We start from the raw sequence: 8661 nt of genomic DNA, 5'->3' as shown, positions 1-8661 counted from the left end.
TACATTTGCAGGAGACAAAGTCAACATACAAATAACAATACATTTTTATACACTAAAAACAAACTCACTGAAAAATAAGAACATAATCTCATTTATAATAATTTCAACAAGAATAAAAAACATAGCCACGGCCGGACGCGGTGGCTCCAGCCTGTAATCCCAGCACTTTGGGAGGCCAAGACGGGCAGATCATGAGGTCAGGAGATCGAGACCATCCTGGCTAATACGGTGAAACCCCGTCTCTACTAAAAAATACAAAAAAACTAGCCGGGCGAGGTGACGGGCGCCTGTAGTCCCAGCTACTCAGGAGGCTGAGGCAGGAGAATGGCGTAAACCCGGGGGGCGGAGCTTGCAGTGAGCTGAGATCTGGCCACTGCACTCCAGCCTGGGTGACAGAGCGAGACTCCATCTCAAAAAAAAAAAAAACAAAAAACAAAAAACAAAAAAAAATAGCCATAAATTTAACCTAGGATGTGAATCATCTGTACACTGAAAACTACAAAATACTGATGAAAGAAACTAAATGGAAAAACATTGTGAGTTCATGGATTTCTTTTTATTTTATTTTTTATTTTTTTATTTTTTATTTTTGGAAGAAAATGACTTTATTCTAATTAACTCACAAGAATAAAATCATAACAGCTAGTTTAAGGAAGTAACACATTTTGCCCAGTCCCAAATTCTACAGAGTAGGAACACGCCCCCTTCCATTTCAGTTCTAAAGCGAGGAAGCTAGGAATGACAGAAGAGGTTTAACTGATGGTTACACTTTATATCTTCACTATCGATTCTATTTTTATACTAAATTAACTTAAGATATGAGAGCTGATTTTCCATCTCTCCAGGTTGAACTTCTTGATTAGGCCAATCCGTTTGCAAGTCGGCACTGTTTCAGCACCTCACTGAAACCCTCACAGAGCTTGATGTCACCCTGGTTCTGGGCACACTCCAGAAACTGTTTGATCTCAGTGTGTGTCCCACAGCAGAGCCCACAGCCACTCCAGCTGCAGTGGTTGCCATCTGGGCCACCAGACCTGGCTGCCGGGGTGCAGCAACAGAAGAGCCAACTGCAGATGGGGGTGCCGCTGCTGGTGGCTGAGCGACAGGTGCCGGCCTGGGTGCAGCTCTCATCTGAGGTGCCCGGCTGGCCGGAGGGGCCACGCGGGAGGTGCGGCTTCGGCTTCCACGCGGCATCCTAGGTACACGACAGCTCGACCTCTGGACCTGTAACAACCCGCGAAGAGCTAAGCGACTTCTCTTTTTAAAATATCCATGCTACACAAAGCAATGTACAGATTTAATGCAATCCCTATAAAAAGCCAATGTCATTATTCACAAAAATAGATAAAACAATCCTAATTTGCTTGGAAACACAGAATTTGTATGGAAGCATAAAAGACCCTATATAGCCAAACATCCATAATCAAGAGCAACAAAACTGGCAGCCTCACACTTCCTAATTTAAAATTATATTACAAAGCTATGAGAATTAAAGCAGCATGAAACAATGGAACAAAACAGACAGCCCAGAGATGAACCCATGCATAAACAGTGAACTGATCAACAAGGTTACCAAGAATACACAATGGGAGAAAGGCTAATCTCAATAAATGGTTTCAGGAAAACTGAATATTCAACCATATGTAAAGAATGACAATGAATGCCTATATTAGAGCATTAAAAATCAAAAACTTCAAAATGGATTAAAGACTTAAATGGATAAGGGGTGAAACCATAAAACCCCTACAAGAAAACAGAAATAAAGCTCCTTGACATTTCTCCAAAGAAGATATGTAAATGACCAATACATATATGAACGTCATCACTAATCATCAGGAAGATGGAAGTGAAAACCACACGATATCACCTTGAACCTTCAACCTATTAGGATGGCTATTGTTTAAAACAAACAAACAAAAAGTGCTTGCAAAAATGTGGAGAAAAAGAAATACTTTTGGTAAGGACATGAATTTTTTAAGCTACCAGGAAAAACAGTACAGAGGTTCATGAAAAAATTTAACATAGAACTACCACATGATCTAGTGATACCACTTCTGGGTATTAAGCCAAAGGAATTAAAGTCAGCATATCAAAAAGATATTTGCACCTCTATCTTCATTGCAGCATTATTCGCAAGTGCCAAGATGTGAAAACAACATAGGTATCTATCAACAGATGAATGAATAAAGAAAATGTGGCATATGTATTTGTATACAATTATATATTATGTATATATTATATATAACAATACATAATATATATAATATATATAATAATATATAGTATATATATTATTTATAACTATATATAATATATAGTATATATAATTATATAACTATATAATATATATAATATATAAGTTATATATAATTATATAACTTATATAGTATATATTATATAATATATAATCATCCATGTTGATGTGAATGACAGGATTTTCTTTTTTTAAGGCTGAAAAATATTCCATTTAATGTGTATATGCATAATTATATATAATGTATATATATATAATATATATAATATATATAATATATAAGTTATATATAATTATATATAATTATATGTGATATATAATTACATATTGTATATTATATAATATATCTTATATAATATATAAGATATAATATTGTATATTATAAATATATAAGATAAAATATGGTATATGTATATAATATATATGTTATAACATATAATTTATAATATGTGATATTGTATATGTATATATAAAATATGTGATTATATATTATGTATATATACATAAAATGGAATATTATTCAGCCTTAAAAAAAAGAAAATCCTGTCATTCACATCAACTTGGATGATATTATGCTAAGTGAAATAAGCCAGATACTGAAAGAAAAATACTCCATATTCCCCTTATATGAGGGATCAAAAATAGTCAAACTCATAGAAGCAGAGAGTAGAACGGTGGTTGGCAGGGCTAGGAAGATTGGGAAGTGGGGAGGTATTAGTCAAAGGGTACAAAGTTTCAGTGATTCAAGATAAATCTAGAGATTTGTTATACAGTGTAGTACCTATAACTAACAATACTGTATTTTATACTTAAAATTGCTAAGAGGGCAGGTCTTAGATTAAGTGCTATCAAAATTATAATAATGGGCATAGAAATAAACTCTTGGAGGTGAGAAGGTTATAGTTTTGATGGTGGTATTTCAAGTGTCTATATTTATCCCCAAATTCATTGAGATATATACATTAAATATGTACAGCTTTTCACATTTCAATCATACCTCAATAAAGTGGTTATTTAAGAATATAGTTGCCTTAAAAATATTTGCATAAAAGAAACTAATTAGAAATTTAGATAATATGCCTATTATTCCTCCAGATATGTATTTCTGCTGATGAAGTCTATAATATATTCAAAGTATTAAAGTGAAAAGAAATGAACCAGTGTTTCAAAAATCATATTTAAAATTAAGTATATGATAAAGATTTTGGTGTTCCTTCAAATGTTACTTATCAGAGAAAGTAATATACACATATCTTCAAACTCTGTTGAGATATCAGATTTTCGTGTTAGGAACAATTCAATCAAAAAATTTTTGTGAGGCTCCAACATTGGCAATTTATCCGTGTTAAATCTTATGAAGTTCCACTTTAAGTGAGTTCTGAATTTATAGGTGGTCATCTTCAGTACTTTTGTAATCTTGCTTGATTACCTTACATATACTTTTAAGTTATGATCTGATTATTTTGTTGATATGAATATGGCAGCCTCAGGCAGTGAAACCACGTATACATGGAGCCTCACAAAAATTTTTTGGATGAATCGTTGCTAACATGAAAATGTGCCTTTCCTTGGGAACAATTATGTAATGACAATGACAATGATATACTCCAAAAATGTTACTCGCATTCACATGTTAAATAAGAGCATAAATTTGTATCTCTTTTTATTTGTTGTTTCAATACCTAAATTATGAATCTTCTGTTATGCTGAAGGCAACATATATAATATATAAAAATCTAATACTAATTAACCAATTAATGTGTATTGCCTTAAACATAGTAGGAGTATATATAGTGAAGTTCATAATTAAATGTATTCATGCAAGTGGGTAAATGAGGGTTGTGAAGCTGCTATATGGAGGGGCAGATTGAAAATCTTGTCACATGCTTAAACAATCATTTCAAGAACCTAAAAATATTAATTATTAACTGATCTAATAACTAAACCAATATATCACTAAATAAAGCAAAGTAATCATATTTTATCTTATTCTATTTTAAAGATCAAATTAGATCACCCAGACTATGTCCCCGATTGTCAGAGAGTAAACCAAGTAGAAAAGAAGATTAATTCTACATCTATGTGTTTAATAAGCTTATGTAAAAGTTATAGCATAAAAAGTACCTACTGAAGTGAAATATTCTAAGCTTTCACTGTACTACTTTAAAAAAATATTTCTAGTTCATTTTTATGCTTATGCAACCACTCTATTTCTATCCCATTATATATGTCTTCCCTCATCTTGCACACACATCCATTGTACAACTATTCCTTCATTGTAAAATGCATCAAGATCAGAGGCTGTATATAAATAATTGATACCATGATAGAAATATAGCATAAATGATATTCACAAGGATTGTGTTCTCATGCTTGATCTAAAAACTTTGAAAAGTATTTGCCTTCAGGGCTCTTGATTATCCGGAACTATAATGCTGCACAGTTATGATGAGGAAGTGGCACATTTAAGAACTGTGAAAGATTTATTTTTGAAAATAACAGAAGGAAGAATTGTGGGCTGCTGAACTATCATATAGAAAAAAAAATCCATCCCACTCTTTTTGCTATTATATTGTTTGAGAAGTTGCAGTAAATCTTCACTTTGGCTACCATCCTATTTTATTTTACTATAACTATCATCGCTTTTACTACGGAATGCTTTATGGGGCACTTTAGCCCTCAGCGTTTTTACTAAGCACTTGTACAGATACTGTGGGATCTATCAAGCATTTTAACCAGTTTATATTCTTTGCTTTCAGACCATGATGAGAAACCATTATTATGGCCTCAGAAAAAAAATATTTTGACACCATATCCCAAGAAAAATCCTTATTTTGACCATATTTTAGAATATCTCTTCTCCTTCTATAATAATGGAATTTTCTGTAAGAATAAAACTACCAGAAATATTTTTTTAAAGTTTTTGACTGGAAAGATCCTCTTTTTCCTCTATGCTGTATTAGCACTAGCTGAAGAACAGTTGACATATATTTCTTGTTGCTTAAGGGCTGATCCCACTGTTATACCTAACAAAGAGTCAACAGGAAGCTTATAGTTGGAAATGCTCTTTGTTCAGATTCCTATCTCTCTGTTCTTTATTTTGCTCAACATGTGTTATTTTTTTCCCTGGGTGCCAGAAAGAAATTTTACAGAAATGACTCAAAATTTTATCTTTTATGTTCACCAATTAATTTGCAATTCCAATAAGCTGCAACTGTTCTTGACCTAAGGGACTGCATCCCTTTTGTTCCTATATTTCTGGTGCCAAGGATTATGCCTGGTGCAAAATATGAATATAAATAAGTTAATATATGATGAAAATTACTAGAAAATTTAAAGATTTATTTGTATTGTGAACTTTCTTAAGAATTGTACAGAAATATTCAAATGAATATGTAGAAATGAGGGACTTCAGAGAAAACAACTACTCTAAGCATTAAATTATTGACAGCATCTCTTGAAATAATAGCAAGTTCATCATTTATAACATGAGTCTGCAGCTATGCCCCATGAGTTGAAGGAGACCCACAATCCCTTTGTGTAAATAAAGCTTTATTGGAACATAGTCATACTCATTTGTTTACATATTGTAGTTGCTTTTGGGTACTAATTACAGCAGAGTTGACTACCTGTGACAAATACCATATAGTCCACAGTCCACATAGCTTAAATATTTACTATCCGGCTCTTTACCAAAAAAAAAAAAAAAAAAAAAAAAGTTGCTAACTTCTGATCACAAGAAATAAACAAGTCTATCCACAGGAGATGGGGCCCAGCTCTCAAACATTCTATAGAAGTGAATTCCCATTCCAGGCCGAGGGAATTAGCATGACAATCTTATCCAAAACTCTTTTTTCCAGGCTGTAAATACCAGTAGGCTGAGGATACCAGTGTTCTCCTCCTACCATTTTTATACACCCAATTGCTCCTGTGCTGTATCCTGCTCAGAGTTCCAACAATGAAATGCCAGCTCCCTTTCCATGCATTCAAAGGGATGAAGTCTCTGATTCTGATCCATCCTTCTAGTGCCACATTCCCAACCTTAACTGCCTCTTTTTTTTTTTTTTTTTTTTTTTTACTTTTGAGACAGAGTCTCACTCTGTCACCCAGGCTGGAGGGCAGTGGCACAATCTCAGCTCACTGCAACCTCCACCTTCTAGGTTCAAGTCATTCTCCTGCCTCAGCCTACCAAGTAGCTGGAATTACAGGCACCCACTACCACACCCAGCTAATTTTTGTGTTATTAGTAGAGACAGGGTTTCACCTTGTTGGCCAGCCTGGTCAAGAACTCCTGACCTCAAATGATCCACCTGCCTTGGCCTTCCAAAATGCTGGGATTGCAGGCATGAGCTATCACGCTTGGTCAAATCTTAACTCCTAAGTCATTGGGCCAGCTAGGTGCTCTCTGTTTCTCTAGGCCACACCACTCCTTATTTTCACATCCGAACCAGTTTCATTCATTTTTGTTATCTCTGCCTGATTCTTGAAAATGTTTGAATCTATGCCCCAACACATGACAAAGCTTATCATACGGATAAAGATATAACTTCCAAATTATTAAGTAAAGTCTCACATAAAATTTATTCTAAATATCCACTCATCCTAAGCTATTTCATAAGTTATTGTCTCTTTTCATAATGAGCCCACAGACTGCTCAAACTCTTGTTTCAAAGGAAAATATCCTACTGCATTTGGGAAAACCCAGAAGATATGAGTCAAGGGAAATTCCTGTAGTTTCACAGTCAAGGGCATTCTTCAGGGCAGGCCAGACACTCAGGCCTACCAGTAATTTTTCACATGATGACAAGTTTGCCTGGGGCACTTGGTCAGGGTTTTCTGAATCCTTATGCAACTGCTTTATGAACTTCTATTTTTTAAAAATAGAAACAGGTAGGATTTAATTGAAAGGAAATGAAAGATAAAACCTTGAAAGACTTTTTAAAAACTAGAAGTAGTTGGCAATACCGAGTGTATGTGTTCCAAAGAGAATATGCAGCAAAATTAGAAAACTGTGTTAGTGAGGCCAAGGGCTCTGCCTCCATCTGTGTGTGGGTTTATTAGCTTTGCACAAAGTAAAATGCAACTTAACAATCACTATCTGAACCTTTAACTCCACCCATAAGCCAATTACTACCTGTCACTGCTCAAGAGGGAGACGAGAGTCTTGAAATGAGCCACCATCAGCCAGCCATCTCCAAAATCACTGCAGCTTTAGTGGATTTAGCAATGCCATCATTCTTGCTATTTCTAATGATCAGTTTTCAGGAAACTTTTGTTTGGCCTATTGATGACATTGGGTACAACTGACCATATCATTTTTTAATACATTTTCTTCATTGACTTCTGTACACATAACTTCCTTGGATTCCCTCTTTTCTCTCTGGGCCCTCATGTAACCCTGTCCAAATACAGGTTACATGGTGCCACTTTTCAGCTTAATGCTCTCCAATGTCATTCTGCTCAGCCACTGTTAAAGCCAAAGTCATTTTTGCCCTACATGTCCCCCTGAGTTGTGGGGTATCACTGCCTCTCAGACCCAATCTATTCTCTCTCTCACTACACTGCCCAGGCATGTTTCTTCCTCTTTGTCTTTGCACTCGTTGTTCTGTATGGCTGGAATGTCCCCCCTTCACGTTCGGTCATATCCAAGTGCTCTATTTCCCTCTTCCTTGTGGTCTATGGCAATGTTATTCTTCTTTGCTTTGTTTTTCACTTATTGCTTGCTATTTTTTCATATTGTACATTTTTTTCTCTTTCTAAAAATTTGTCTTTACCACTAGAGTGTAAGATCTATTAGGGTTATGATTTGTCTTCACAGCTTCTGTGCTAGAATCTAGAACATAATTAATTCATGTGTATTGGGTGCATGTATAATGGAATAACTAAAAGGCCCCAGTCATCTTGGCCCAATTTGCTTTTCAGCTTCTTTTATGTAGTTGTTTTGCTATGTCACGGCTCTGAATATTTCAGCCTGCTTCTAGAAATCTCCTTCTCACTCTCCTTTACCTCTATTACTTTTCAGTTTTACAAATATCCCTAATCTTCAACACCTTCATGAAGCATTTCCTGCTGCTACTTTGCCTTCCTCAGAGCCCTATGCAGCTTTCTATCGCCCAACACAAAATGTTATTGCCGGCATTTGCTGACTTGTTTGTCTCCTTTCTTAGCCTTAAGCTCATTGAGGATACTTAGAGAGTAGATAATAAACACCATGCAAGATCTGAGATGTTTTACCCTCTAGCTTATATCTGCTCAAAGAGATAATATATATGCTAAAAAGTCTGTATGCCTAAGTAGCTAGAGAGTTTGTTATATAAAAACACATCAGAAGGAAAAAGGTATGAAGGTAAAAATCAGAGTGAGGTGATTTAACATGAATCTTCATGTTTGAGAAAACAAAATTGCTT

General features: G+C 34.8%; 1 pseudogene across 1 annotated transcript; it reads right to left on the bottom strand.

Moving 5' to 3' along the window:
• Nucleotides 1-586: 586 nt before the first annotated feature.
• On the bottom strand, nucleotides 587-1279 carry LOC117062485 (annotated as a pseudogene). Its single transcript, XR_004428398.1, has one exon. The product of XR_004428398.1 is annotated as a coiled-coil-helix-coiled-coil-helix domain-containing protein 2-like (transcript).
• Between the last annotated feature and the right edge of the window lie 7382 nt (nucleotides 1280-8661).

Source organism: Trachypithecus francoisi, unplaced genomic scaffold (assembly GCF_009764315.1).
Source record: "Trachypithecus francoisi isolate TF-2019V2 unplaced genomic scaffold, Tfra_2.0 Lachesis_group17, whole genome shotgun sequence".
Lineage (NCBI taxonomy): Eukaryota > Metazoa > Chordata > Mammalia > Primates > Cercopithecidae > Trachypithecus > Trachypithecus francoisi.
This window is presented reverse-complemented; position numbering and strand designations above follow the sequence as displayed.